Here is a 14632-nt window from a genome sequence, read left to right on the forward strand (position 1 = left end):
CGTTGTCTGCCACTGCCAGCCCCAGAATTGATTGCACGTTCGAAGTCCCAGCTGGAGGAAGGCCATCGCAACCGTGCTCATGTCACCACTCCCATCTGCTGCAGCCTTCGAAGAGGGAGCCTCCCTCCCTACCTCCTGACTCTGAGAATCACTGTGAGTTACGGGAGGTATTACTGATAGGATTGTGTTGGCCTGTGGATGGTGTGAGGGCAGAACAAATCATCGAATATCATTGTTTTCAGGTTTTTCTTTAGAGGAGAAAGGCATTAGACTAGAACAGGATACTTATATCCCTAATAGTCATCAGAAACTTACTCAACAACAAAATTCTGATACCAGCCAGTACATTTCTCCTGCTAAACCTCCTGGTCTCCTTTTTCACTGGGCAGCATGATCATTAAAGGATATCTACTCCCAAGAAAATGCAATTAGCCAAAATGTGAAGGGCACATAAGTCCAATGAAAACAGAATTTTGTCTTGAGGGAGTTGTATCTCTTTGGAGTTTGTTGAATTTTTCTTTTTTCTTTTAAGCTAAGGTATATAATTTCTTCTTTTACTTTTCCTCTTGCTTACATAGATGGTTGATGACAAACCCAGAAGGTTGACTTAATTTATGGAAATGATTCATATCTAGAGTTAAGATTGACATAAAATGAAAGGCTTATCTGTTTGCTTCCGTAAAACACAGAACAAAAGCCTTCACCAGGCTGTACAAGCTCATGTGCCAGCTGCTTCTTTGTATTTTCCAGGAGCAAATGAAAATCCAGAGAGAACTCAGAGACAATTCCAATCAGTGAAGCATGAACAGGCACCCTTCATTGTGCGCTCCCTTTGTGCCAAGAATTTTCAAACTGTGATCTTATTTAATCCTCACAGCCACCCTGTGGGCTAGGTATTTTTATCCGTACTTTATAGACCTGGAAGCTAAAGCTCAGAGAGGGTAAGTAACTTCCCTAGTGTCACACAGCCTTGCCCCAGCTCCAGCCAATCATTGCCACATCTTCCAATTCTTCCATAGAAACTGAGAATCCTGATTTGTATGGAAAGATACTAAAATGTTGGTAATCAATTAAAAATAATTTAGAACTTGAAGAAGGCTTATAGGACCCCCCGGGTGTGCAGGCCCCTGTGGGATCAGCCGTGGCCATTGTTGTGCCTGTTTCTCAGTTCAGTCTCTCCTTCTGCCCAATCCTGCTTCCTTCCCTCCTCAATAGTGTTGATTCGAGAGCACTTCCCAATAAACCTCCTGTGCTTTATTCTCCCTGACTGGATCCTCAAGTCTATTTCTCTCTGAAAACCTGACCTGATACACAAGGGAAGGAGGAAAATCTGATTATCTGAGCATTTTACCCTGAAGAAACGAAAATATCTAAAGACCTAAATCATTGAATCTAACCGAGTTTACTGGATTAAACTAAACTTACTGCTCACCTCTTCCTCCTCTTGTCCCCATTGGTATCCTGCAGAGTGGCAGCTCATGAGGAAGACTCAACCCATCATAGACGGAAAAGCTACGGATACATGTGTGTGAGTTAGCAACTCTACTCTCTCTGTGTGTAAAACAGCATCAACCTAAAATGGCTATGAGTAGTGATGTGCTGGCAAATGCGTAGCAAGTGACAATCTAGAAGGGGGAAAAAGAGTTCTGATTTATAGTGTTGCGCATTTCTGTGGTGTAAATACCCCCGCTGTAGCCGATTTCAAGCTACCTATGTGAGGTCGCCAAAAGCCATAGTTGGGAAGAGATGTGAACATCGGCTCTTGCAAGCAGGTGTGCGCCAGTTCCAGCACACACTGGCTGTGAATTTCTTACCAGTCAGCAGTGACTCAAGCACTTGGCTGTGCAATGCAATTCAATCCAACAGGCACCTGCTATGTTCAAGATGCTGCGCTAGTTCCTGGGAGATGCTCGAAAAACAAGGACTGTACTGTGTAGAAACTGCACAGAGATTCTGGAGATTAAACAGCTGCCCTGGGTAAAAATTGGACAAGACTGTTGGGTTTTATCTCCTTTTCTTCTGGGATCCACATTCCAGAGACAAAAATACCTAGAGTTCCTGGTTCTCTGGTCCTCAATCTATTGCTTTGTCATCTTGCACTTGCAATGAGCTAATCTGGGTGTCGTAAGCTCAAATGCCTATGGGGCACAGATAGGACACTGTAGCAGCTCTGGAAGATGTTATCTTCCTCCAGAGAGGATTGCTATTGCTTCTAGAAGGCAGTCAGAGTAGAAGCAAATCACATCTTTCCATTTTGAAATTGAGCTTTTGTCGGGCTGGGTGTCAGGCTTTGTAAAGCAGGGTTTGTTTTGGCTTGTACCTGCTCCTAGTACATCACGCTTCGGGGATCCTGACAAAAAGTGTTGGGTATTCACGAGGGCCCTTCCTTCTTGGTGGGTCCTTGACTCTGTTTTTTAAATCTTCCCATATCCCCAAGATGCACAGAAGCTCTACTTGGTTTCTTAGTCTCTCGGCCCTCATTGATTCCATATCAGCACTCCCTTGAAGGGAAAGTCAAAATGTTGGGCTCACTTTATTATTTCCTTTGGCTCCTGAAGTCCTGGCTGCCCTGGTCACCCCGAATGCTACTTTTTGACTCTCCAGCCTGTGAGACTACTGAAAGCTCTACTCAGCTTCTCTGCCTCCTGGCTGCCACCTCCTCCACCGTTCCTCAGCCTCCATGACCTGTGCAGCCCAGGAACTGGCAGATGACTTGAGCACACCCATCCATTTGAAGGCATTTTCCTTCTCTCTGAGATCGCTGCCTCTTGAGCCCTGGCACCATTAGTAGCTCTTCAACACTATCAAACAGATATATGTATATATCTGTTAAGTCCAGCTTTTTAAATTCTTCTTAGTGGAAGAGTTGGTCTAAGACAAACTAGTTGCAGCATAGTTAGAAGATGTAAATAAACCCTGATTTTTCAATGTTGGCAATGAATCTAACTTTTAAAATATACTGTGTGATTCAACACGAAAGAGCCAAATAAAACATATCTTTAAGCCAGTTTTGGACCACAGGCTGCCAGTTTGTGACCTCTGGTGTATATCGGAATGCAAGTGAGTGAGAATTGTGCTTTAAGAGGTTGACCTTAGCTCCACTCTGATTTAGGCTTGTAGCATGTGGAGGCCAGCTTTGAAGAACCGAGGGCACTAGAGCGTACGGGACTCCCTATGGTCAGCTACCAGAGTACAGACATCTGAATCCATCCTTCTCCTTTTTTACTCCCCAAATTGGTTTCCTATTCCTGGCTACCCGAAAGGGAAAGGCGGTTGTGTGAGATCTATGGGAAAAGCACCAGGCCTGGAGTCACAGTGGAACTGGGTTTGCATCTTGGCTCTGCCACTTGTTAGCTATGTGACTTTGAATCAGCCACTTAACCTGTTTTGGGTATAAGTCTCTTGGAATGTTATTAAATTCCCCTCATAGGATTGAAATTGTTGGGATTAAACGAGATAATAATGAGCCTGAGCTGGGTTTGTGGTAGATATTCAATACATATCATTTCAGAGCCAGGTCCCGCCTCCCGCGGAATCCTCTTCTCTTTGGCCTCTTCTTCCCTTGTCTTTGTTCAGACTTGCAGGTCCTTTGATCCATTGTGTTTCCAACCCCAGATCCTTTGGTCTTTCCCAAAGGAGACGGAGAGGCAGCTCTTGTCTACTCCCCAGACTTAGTCACTGTAATGTATCTACCACAGCAGTCAGGAAGCTCCAGCCCACGGGCCAGCAGTTCCACAGAACTCCACCCTGGGCTGCTGTGATTTATTTCTGGGAAGACAGGGGTTTGGGGGGGGTGGGCAGTTAAGAATTAACTCCTCATAAAACTTAAACAAATAAAGAAGAGAAAACAATAGAGTAATCCAGTGTCACCTAAGACTCATCAGCTTTCCAGCTTTCCCTGACTTTGGAGAAAAAAGGACGCACTAAATTGTTAATTAATGAGGGCTTCTGTGTGTTACAAGGGCAAGAAAATACCGGTGTCTGGCTGCTTCCAATGACACAATGCTGGCCACATATTTTGCTGCTGTTGCTGCTGTTGGAATTGTTTTAAACAAACAAAAAACTGTCAGATAGGTGATAAAGCGTTGAGGAAGGCCCATCACCATTTTTTGGGGGCTCAGCCGTTTCTGAAAGCAAAGAACTGCAAAATGTTTTAGAAACACCTTCAATCAAACACCTTCGATCAAACCCCAGTGATTTTAGGAAGCCCCTGAAAGCACAAATGCCAGGAGAGCTGAAGAGGCTAACCAGAATATGTAGGTTCTAGGGGGAAAAATTGAGTAAGGATGCAGAAAGGAGCAAGTGTGTTTAAGACCAGTTAATTTACATAATTCAAGGACATTGGACAATCCAGGAGGTCTTCATTGTCCACAGTTCCAGATTTTGATTCAAAATGGTGCTTAAAGGCAAGAATAAAAGACAAAAACATTATAGATTTGTTTTGGAGTGTCCCTGTTAATTTTTCTTAACATGGAGAAGGGATTGTTAATTTTGTAGAAGGTGAACCTATTTTCACCAGCCAGGTGAGGTTAAAAACCAATTGAATGCTCACAAAAGCCCCATGAGGTCATTGTTTCTTATCTGATCTGGTGACAGCAAGGCCACAATTCAAACCCAGCCCTTCTCTTTGCTCCAACCCCAATGCCTGCCTGGCTGGAAGAAAACACTTCCGCAAAAAAGGGACTTTATGTGACTGTGTCTAGATCCAAAAGCTCACACATAGCTATGTGTGCAAATTCTCTTTGAGCTTTCATCGGGGAGAATTATATAATAATATCATAAGATTTTGCAAGAAGTTCACCAGGGCTATTTCAGAGGCTGTCAGCCAAGACACTGTTCAGACAGTGAGGCGTCAGAGCTGCCACTACAAAGTGGATGTTAATTACCTAAAACAATGTATGTAATAGGCGAAGAAAAAAACCAGGACCTGCTCTCTCAGCCCAAACCACTCATCTATTACAGTGCCAACTGCACAGTTATTTAGCCTGGAGGAGTCGTAATTAGCCAGTTTGCAAATTAATAAAATCTTACAAAAAAGAAAAAAGGAAAAGGCTACAACGGGAAAAGAATGGTGGGAAACTTTATATCTCTGATTCTCGAGGAATATATTTAGCCTACAATTACCTCAGTAACTGCCCCAAAGTCATTCACTATGTGCCGGGCAGTTCTCCCGTATTAGGGTGGTTGGTAGCACGGACCCAGTGGGGCAGGCCGTGAGAGAAGACCCAGGAGAGCAGCAGATTGGCCTGTTGCTATCTCGAACCCAAATCACTTGTCTGGTTAGAGTTTGCAAATGTTAATTTCCATACTTCATGTGCCAGAGACATTAAAACACACCCAGGTGAACCAAATGTTAAATCATGCTGGTTCTTAAAAAGCCAGGGACAGGCATGACTCAGTTCTGGTAACAATGGGTAATGCCTAACCTAGGACACTCTAATTAGCTCTTTAATCCTATTGACTTTTAATAACGAGGCAGACATAATGAATGGTTACTTGGTACTGTTTGGTGGAGGATGTTTTCTCTCCTAATAATGAAAACCCTTTTTCTTCTTTTTTCTATTTTTCCTATTGGCACAGTAAGTTTCAGGCCGAAGGAGGATGCAGCTAGCTAGAGGACTGGTGTTACAGCATGCTTAACCAATTCACAGTGTCACTCCAAATCCTCTCCGTTCCAGGGTAACAGCTTCCCACCCGGGGTACAACTATGACTACTATTATAATAAACAATCAATGACAGTCACTCATTCAGCACTTGCTATGTTTTAGCTACTCAAATTATTTTAAGTTCCATTATCAACCTTGTTGGTGAGCTCCTATTCATGTCTTTTGTGAGTTTCTTTGTTGGGGCATCCACTTTCTTATTGATCTAAAGGAGCTTTTTATACATTAAACATATTAACTCCCAGCCATGTATGTTACAAATATTTTCCCAACTTCTTATTTTTGTAATGCTGTTAGTAATATATTTAATATACAAACATTTTTAATCTTTCTGTAGTCAAATATTATGTTTTTGTTTGTGTTCTCAAAATAGGGAGGTAAGAAAATTTAGGTGAGGGCCAAATGTCCTGGTCCCCTCTCCTTGTTCAATCTCGAGTTGCTCTGGCTGTTTGATCAAATACCTCTTACCCCAGTCCCTGTTTGCAAGCTATGATCTCAAGTCTCTTTCCTCTTCTTCTGATCCTTCAGGACATTCCAGGGGCAACTCTTCCTCGGGGAAAAAAGGAACCTCTTTTACGATGTAAAGCCAAAGATCTAGAAACGCAATTAATTAAGGGCAACATTTGACACCATCTATAGGGATGTGGCTAACGTGGTACATGCTCTTCCTGCTATTTCTGTTTGGAAACTCTTTGCCCCAGGTCTTGAAATCCATCCTCTTTTTTATTAAAACAATCACACAGGACCTTTGTGTGTACAGAAGTTTTTGTTTGTTTGTTTTTGTTAGAGACAGGGTCTCGCTCCATCACCCAGGCTGGTTGGAGTGCAGTGGCCTGATCATAGTTCACTATGACCTCAAACTCCTGGGCAGTATAGAAGATTTTCATAAAGGTTTGGAGGATATAGAACAGTGGTTTCATCCAAACACCCACCATATCTTAAAAATAAATTCTCTACACATCTGTTCTTAAAAATCCCACTTCCATTTCTAACTATTCCCTCTCCTCATCCCCCCTTCACCCCCAAATTTCTGCTTATGACTATCAATCAGTAATTTGTGTGTGTGAACCTTGTGTTTTGCTTACAGTTAAATGTATTTTTCTTGCAAAAAGCAGGTTACTTTTGGAGGGAAATTCTAATATCAACTTTTAATGAATTTTTTATCCCACAAAAATTATAAAAGTAATATTATAAGTGTACTTATGATTATATTTAGAAAATCCAAAAAAACTTTCCCCCATAGTAAAGGGTGAAGAAAATATAATACCAAGAATAGATGGGTTAGCTGGCATGGGCTTGGGCACAGTATTTGGGCTCTTTGGATCTCTGTCTCTAAGCCTGAGAGACCCAATCCAGTGTCATTGGGTCTGGGCTGAATCCAAGAATGCCCAAGGCAAGGAGAAATTGACAGAACACCAGGGTAAAGGAAGCCATGGACCAAACTTTCTTCTCTTTGAGAGTCAAGCAAGTATCAAATAAGAAATAGAAAAAATGGATAAAATGATTCTTTAGCTCAGCTAAATGGATGTATATTTCAAACCCAGTACCTACAAACAAAGAATACACATTCTTTCCAGGTTTCTTTGAGACAGTTTCAGAAAAATGACAATTCTGTAAACCAGGAAGAAAAATCTCAAATAAACCTCTTTCAAAATTAGAAAATTTATAGAACACATCCTTTTACTACAGTAATAGAGATTTAAAACAAAATAATAACACTCAAATAACAATAAAAGTAAATTTATGGGAAATTAGAAACACTAACAACACTAACCTAAACAACTCTTGAAAAATAGAGGAATTAAAAGTGTAACTATGAGCCGTTTAGACAGCAACAATGAAAACACATCTTAAGAGATGTGGTCCAAATTGTACGTAGAGAAAAGAAACAGCCTTGAATTCTTGAATGAATGAAGATAAATAAGCAGAACATCCCAACAACAGCAGCAAAACTTTGAAAAGAAAATAATACAGTATGCCTTAAAAAAGAAGGCATTACTGAAAACTTAAGTACAAATTAATCAATTAGATACGAAAGGAATAAATATCCAATAGAATTGATAAATCAGAGAACTGGCTCTTCAAAAGACCAAATACGAAGTTCTGGAAATTCTAATTAGTTTTAAAAAAGAATACATGCCTTTAATATAATTAAAATAGATTGTTAACTGGTGTAGTAGCAAATAATCAGGTAAAAGGAATGTAATAAAAGGTCTAGAAACAGAACTAAGTGTATTAAAATATTGAGGATAAAAAAATTAAGCTTAAATCAGCAGAGAAGTAAGATATTGGAAAACAGACAAACCATGGATTTGCAAAAATACAATGAATACATTCCAAGTAGATTAAAATTCTAATGCACAAAATAGAGCCATAATCTGGAAGGCTATGTGGGTGAACTACCAATATGCATGAGTTGAGTAGGGCTTTCTGGGCATGACGACAAAAACAGAAAGGAAAGAACCGAAGGATTTGGCTATATATTTAAATATACTCATTTATTTATTCAATAAATAAATAATGTGTCCTGTGTCCAAACACGGTTAGAGACACAGTTGGGGAACAGCAATGAACAAAACCCACAAAGACTGCTGCCTCTGGTGAGGGAGACAGAAAATAAGCAATCATAAATACATAATATTTATACATTACAATATTAATAAGTACATAAGTAAACACTACTGATTGTTAAGGGCTGAACTGCACAGTTCCTAGGAGGTGCTAAGAATAAATAAGCTCACAGCATGGTAAAGGGGTTGAGGATGCAGAGGATGGGTTGCAATTTTAAACAATTTGAATAATCTGGTCAGTGTAGGTTTCACTGAGACGGTCACAGCGGTGACAACCTTGAAGAGGTGGAGGGCCACAGGTGGCTGTCTCAGAGATGAGTGTTCTGGGCAGGAAGAGCAGCCCACGGAAACATGCCAGGAGCATCTGAGGAACAGAGATGGCGCAGTGCAAGTGGCTGGAGTCTGGATGTAGGCTGAAGGCAGAGCCGGCAGGATTTCCCATGAGGTCGGCTGGGGGTGAAAGAGAAAGGACGCGTGTGCCGGAGCAACCGCAGCTCCCGGGCAGACGGGCAAGGCTGTGGGCGAAGCGGGTGTGGAGGCAGAAGACCGGGATTCGGTTTTGGAGACGTTGAACTTGAAGTGTGCCTTAGACATCAAGCCAAGAGGTCAAGAGCTGGCTAGACGTACATTGGAAGTTCAAGAGAAAGGCCTGGGCTGGAGACAGAGATGTGGGCAGGTTCGGCGCACGCCTTTGCTCAAGCTGCCAGAACAAAATGCCACAGACTGGGTGGCTGAAACACAGAAATTTATTTTCTGAAAGTTCTGGAGGCTGGAAGTCCGAGATCCAGGTGCCAGCATGGGTCCTGGTAAGAACTCTCTTTCCGGCTTGCAGAAGGCCACCTCCTTGCTGGGTCCTTTCATGGTGGAGAAAGATAAAGAGATCTCCCTCTCGTCCTCTTTTTATAAAGACACCGGTCTTACAGGATCATGGCCCCATCCTCATGACATCATTTCACCGAAATTAGCTCCTAAAGACCCTATCTCCAAATACAGCCATATTAAGGTGGGGCTTGGACTAGGAATTGGGGGGCCATGTGAAAATGGCATTTAAACTCATGAGATGGGAGAAGATGACTGGGGGTGGGGGCGAGCATGAGTAGATGGGAAGAGCAAGGTGGCAGAAAAAGCACCCATGAGTCTCATTACAAAGCAGATGACATGCTGGGGAAATCTGTGACACTTATAAGTAACACAGGATTAATGCACTTGTGGCACCCAGGGTGCTTTTAAGTGAATGACACTCCCAGGAAAACAGGGCAATGAACATGCAGAGGCAACTCTCACGAGAAATTCAATCATCCATTAAACATACGATGCCCTGGTTCATCTCCTCAATCATCAGACAAACGCAAACCAAAAGAATCGTGAGAGATTATTTCCATCATTCAGGTCAATTGGAATGAAAGGAGGATAACAATGACCTGTTTTGTGGCATTGAGGAAAAGGGGCACTTCCTGCATTGTCAATGAGAAGATAAATAAGTAAAGCTCGACTACACGGGCCTTTGGGCCCAAGACACAAAGCTTTAAAATTATGCCAATTGAAAGACACATTTATGGGATCAGAAGTCAGTGGTTACTCTGACTTCTGCGTTACTCTGCGTTACATCTGCGTTACTCTGGGGAAGAGGAAGGCGTTAGTGGCAGGAGAGCTATAGGGGAAGTATCTCAAGTGAGCACGTGGAGATGTCTAGGGAGGACAAGGGGAGGAGTTAAGAGTGGCATGGGGAGGTGTCCAGGGTGGCACGGGGAGGTGTCCAGGGTGGCATGGGGAGGTGTCTAGGGTGGGCATGGGGAGGTGTCCAGGGTGGCATGGGGAGGTGTCTAGGGTGGGCATGGGGAGGTGTCCAGGGTGGCATGGGGAGGTGTCTAGGGTGGGCATCAGGAAGGATCCACGGTAATGTCCTATTTTTTGACCTGTGTGCTGGTCCACGGGGGTGTTCACTGTTTGTAAATTCATTGCCATAATTTTTACTTCAGTATAAATTATACTTCAGTATAAATATTAAAAAATAGCTACACCTTCCATTTGACACAGAAATTCCCTTTCAACAGGCGGCAGAAGCAGCAGACCAGCAGGCACTGGAACCAGCGCTTGAGGGCGACCTTCCAGACCAGGCAGGAGGCATCTGTGTTCCTCTGCACCAGGGACACAAGAACCGCCTGGGCTGTCCCAGGTGCCACACAGCAGCAAGAGCAAGAGCAGCCCACAGAGATTCTGTCTGGACTGTTGGGGTTCAACTCAGTGTGAGCACTGCTTTTCCAAAGAGTCCGGCACTCAGGGGAACCAGATTCCCCATGCGTCTGTGGTGTCCATGCTTCCTGATGGTTCTGTGTCACAAACAGAACTACCAAAGGAGACACCTAATGACAGTGGTTAAAAATGTCATCTTTGTGTATAAATAGAAGTCTTTTCCAGGAGAGGTAAAAAACTGCAAAGCTGGCATTGTCAGATAATATTAATTCATCCAAACATCCCCTCACATGGTGATGCAAAGGTTATCATCCCCATTTTACAGATGATCGGGTCCAATCCCAGGGAGAAGGCACTTGACCGAGCGCCCACACCTGCCAGTCCCAGAGCATTTTCACTGTCTCCAGCCCATTCTTCTCTCAGAGCACCCTGTTTTCCTCTACACCCTAATTATGAGGGGTGAAGGACTTCGTTCTGGGTTGGTTTCATACTCTACAGTAATTTTATCACTGCTGTAATGCCAGTACTTCTAGAAGCACCTGACACATAGCAGGAGCTCAATAAATACTAACAGCATGAATAAATGGTCATTTCATTTACAGTCTGCCCATTTCCCTGTCCTTAAAAGAAATGAGAGATAAATTCCAGCTTTAAAATCTCTAAGAAAAATTCAATCATTCTGATTGCCCTGGAAAATGGCTTTTTCAATCTCGTTGCTAGATGGTCACCAGGCAGAAAGCAGGGGCTTTGGTACATGAGAGACCCAAGCTGAGTCTCAGTTTTACCTTTTCATAGCTGTGTGGCCTGGGGTGACTTTCCAAATGTCCCTCATAGTTAGAGTGGAGAATGATATCTACCTGACAAGACAGGTGCTCATAGAATTTATCATTGAAATTGGGACACTTTTGAAAGTGAAAGGGAGCTCAATGCATAATGCTACTGGCACAGGTGTAGGTGACCTGGGCTGGGGAGGCCAGAACAGACACTTCCCCTACTGTGGCCTGTGGTGGGTTCTTAGAAATAACATAAGAAGCTGAGCGTGGAGCAGGGGGCACAGGAAGTAGCAGTTTCCTTCTCAGTGCTTCCCTGAGGGCTATCCTCTGGGTAGCGAGGTTCTAGAGCAGTGGTTCTCAACCTTAGCTGACCACTGGAATCATCCAAAAGCTTAAAAACCATGAATGCTGATGGGACTGGCCTGGGCTGCAGCCTGGGCATGGCGAATTGCAAACTCCCAGGTGATTGCAATGAGCAGTTGAACAGGAACCCCCCTCTTGTGCAAATGATGCTTGTCCCCTGCGCTCCTCAGCCACCATCCACACACTCTCTCTCTCATTGTGCTAAACATACATACCACAGAATTTTCCATTTTAACCATTTTTAAGTCTACATTTTAGTGGCATTAAGTGCACTCATGTTTTTGTGCAACTATCACCACCATCCATCTCCAGAACTATTTCATCTTCCCCCAACTGAAATTCTGTCCCCATTAAACACTAATTGCCCATTTTCCCCTACTCCTGGCCCCCAGCCACCTCCGCTCTACTTTGTCTCTGTGAATTTGCATGTGCTAGTTGGCACCTCATGTAGATAGAATCACGCAATATTTGTTCTTCCATATCCGGTTTATTTCACTTAGCAAATGTCCTTAAGGTTCATCCATGATGTTGAATGTATCAGAATTTTCTTCCTTTTTTAAGGTTGGATTATACTCCATTGCATGCCTAGATTGTGTTTTGTTTATCCACCCATCTGCCCAGGACATTTGGGTGGTTTCCACCTTTTAGCTGTTGTGAATAACACCGCCGTGAACATGGGTGTGCAAATGTCTCCGCAAGTCTGTGTTTCGGTTCTTGTGGGTGCACACTCAGAAGTGGAGTTGCTGGCTCATCACTCTTCTCTTCTTAATCACCATCTTCCCCACCACCCAACATATTTTTGTTTAAGACAAGTCATTTACTCCTAACAGAATCTTCCCGAATCCACATGAAGACTGGGATGAAGAGAACTTGCACAAAAGAAGGGAATAATATTTAAGTTACTGATCTCTCGACGAGCAAAAATCAATCGCAGATTTGCAAAGTCCCTGAACCTGGAGTGTTCTGTGCCTGTGGCAAGGGCTTTCGCTGACAGAGGCAGGTGCGTCAACGCTAAACGGCCGGGACTCATCTGAGACTGATTCTGACAGGAGAAGATGGTTTCCTGTCTGAGCCCATGGCTGGGATGTCTTCGAGCCATTGTTCCCCTGGAGCCCCCCTGACGCTGGGGGGTTGTGACAGATCTGGGAGGAAACGATTTTGACTTCATCTGCTTCATGACATAAGCAATAAACTGTGGACTTTGTGGGGCCTCCTGGGACCCACCCAATGCCTGACTGTCCCAGACGTCGGGAAGACCGTCCTTCTCTGCTTTTAGGAGCAGCACAACCCGTCGGAGGCCAGAAGGCTGCAGGAGAGAACAGGAATGACAGCATGCTCTTGGAGTTCAATGCTGACGTTTGCTCCCGAGAGGAATGCAATTCCCTGAGCACAGAAATTGTGTTCATTACTACACTAGGCAATGATGATCATCAAGTATGGTAAAAATTAGCCAATCTTGACAAGGGAAGCCTTGATTAAACTGATTTCAGACTTTCTATAACAGAGCTGATCAGCCTTGAGATACAGAGGAGAGCACCAGGAAGTAGAAGCAGGGCCAGGGCACAGCTGCTCCTGAACGGAGACTCTTTTGCATCGGTCTTTCAGGGACCGATGTTCTTATGACAATGAGCTTTTCTGAGCACCAGCCAAGGGATGGGCTCTGTCCTGAGAGGCTGAATGTCTCATTGTCCAGAGCGTGGGCTCGGGTTGGGTCGGCATGTCTGTGAGCTCTTAGCAGACACTTCCTTCCTCAAAACCTTGGCGGGGACAATGTTAGCTGAGAGCAAGAGCCCATGCGATGTTCCTTGTAATAATGGCTTTACTGACGGCTGAACCAACATGTGCTCTGGTCCCCACGGCAGCCTGGGAAGTCCGCGGACCATCTTCACTTAGCAGCTGAGCAAATGGGGCTCAAGGATATCAAGTGACACGCTGCATTGGTTTCCTACTGCTGCTATCACACATTGTCACAAACGCAGTGGCGGCACAGTTACTCACTGGCAGTGCTACAGCTCTGAAATGCCGAAATTAAGGTGTCAGCTGGGCTGTGGTCCCTCTGCAGGCTCTGGAAGAGAACCCGTGTCCTTGCCTTTTCAGACTTCGGGGCTGTCCTCGTGCCTCGGCACGACCCTCCCCTAGTCTCTTTGCCTCTTTTCCTTTGTTCTCTGCTTTCCCTGCCACATCGCCGTCTTCCTCTTCTGCAGTCGAATCTCCCTCTGCCTCCCTCCTAGAAGGACACTTGTGATTACATTTAGGGCCCACCCTGATAATCCAGGACAATCTCTCCATCTCAAGATCCGAAACGTACCCACATCTGCAGAAGTGGGCACCTTACACCAAAGTTACCAAAGTAAGTTACCAAAAGGTAACTTACACAGCATCAGACAGCAGCCAGGGCCTGGGGAGAAAGCAGTGACAAGACAGACGCATCTCCGTGTGATGGACCTTATTTTTTGATGAAGACAGACAATCACAGACAAATATGTAAACAAGAAGTCATAAAAATAAGCACTTTGCTGAGAACTGAACTGTACAGATGAAATAGAGAATGCCTGGGGGCTACTTCAGCTAAGCCGGTCAGAGAGGGCCTCTCTGAGGAGGTGACATTTAAGTCTAGCCCTGAATAACGAGAAGTTATGGCAAGATCAGGACTAGAGCATTTCAAGAAGAAAGAATAGCTGTGCAAAGGCCCTGAGATGGGAACGACTTTCAAGTATTAAAATAGCAGAATTTCCTGCTCTAAAATTCTATTAATATGAAATTTTAAAAACACTTTATTATGAAATTTTTCAAACACATCCAAAGTAAACAGAATAGTAAAATAAACCCACAGACTCCCGTTATCTGGTTTCAACAACCATCAACATTCTGCTATCCTTTTTTTTTTAAATCCCTGCCTACCCTGTCCCTAAGCTCCCACTCAATCATACTTTTTTATAGTTCTCTTTTAGGATGAAATGTCTATACATTGAAATGCATGAATCTTAAAGTACAATATAGAATGTCTCCATTTACTCTAGAAAGTTCCCTCCTGCCTCTTCCCAATCAGTCTCCCCCACATAAGATAAC

Source organism: Propithecus coquereli, unplaced genomic scaffold (genome assembly GCF_000956105.1).
Source record: "Propithecus coquereli isolate 6110/MARCELLA unplaced genomic scaffold, Pcoq_1.0 Scaffold842, whole genome shotgun sequence".
In the NCBI taxonomy this organism is placed as follows: Eukaryota; Metazoa; Chordata; class Mammalia; order Primates; family Indriidae; genus Propithecus; species Propithecus coquereli.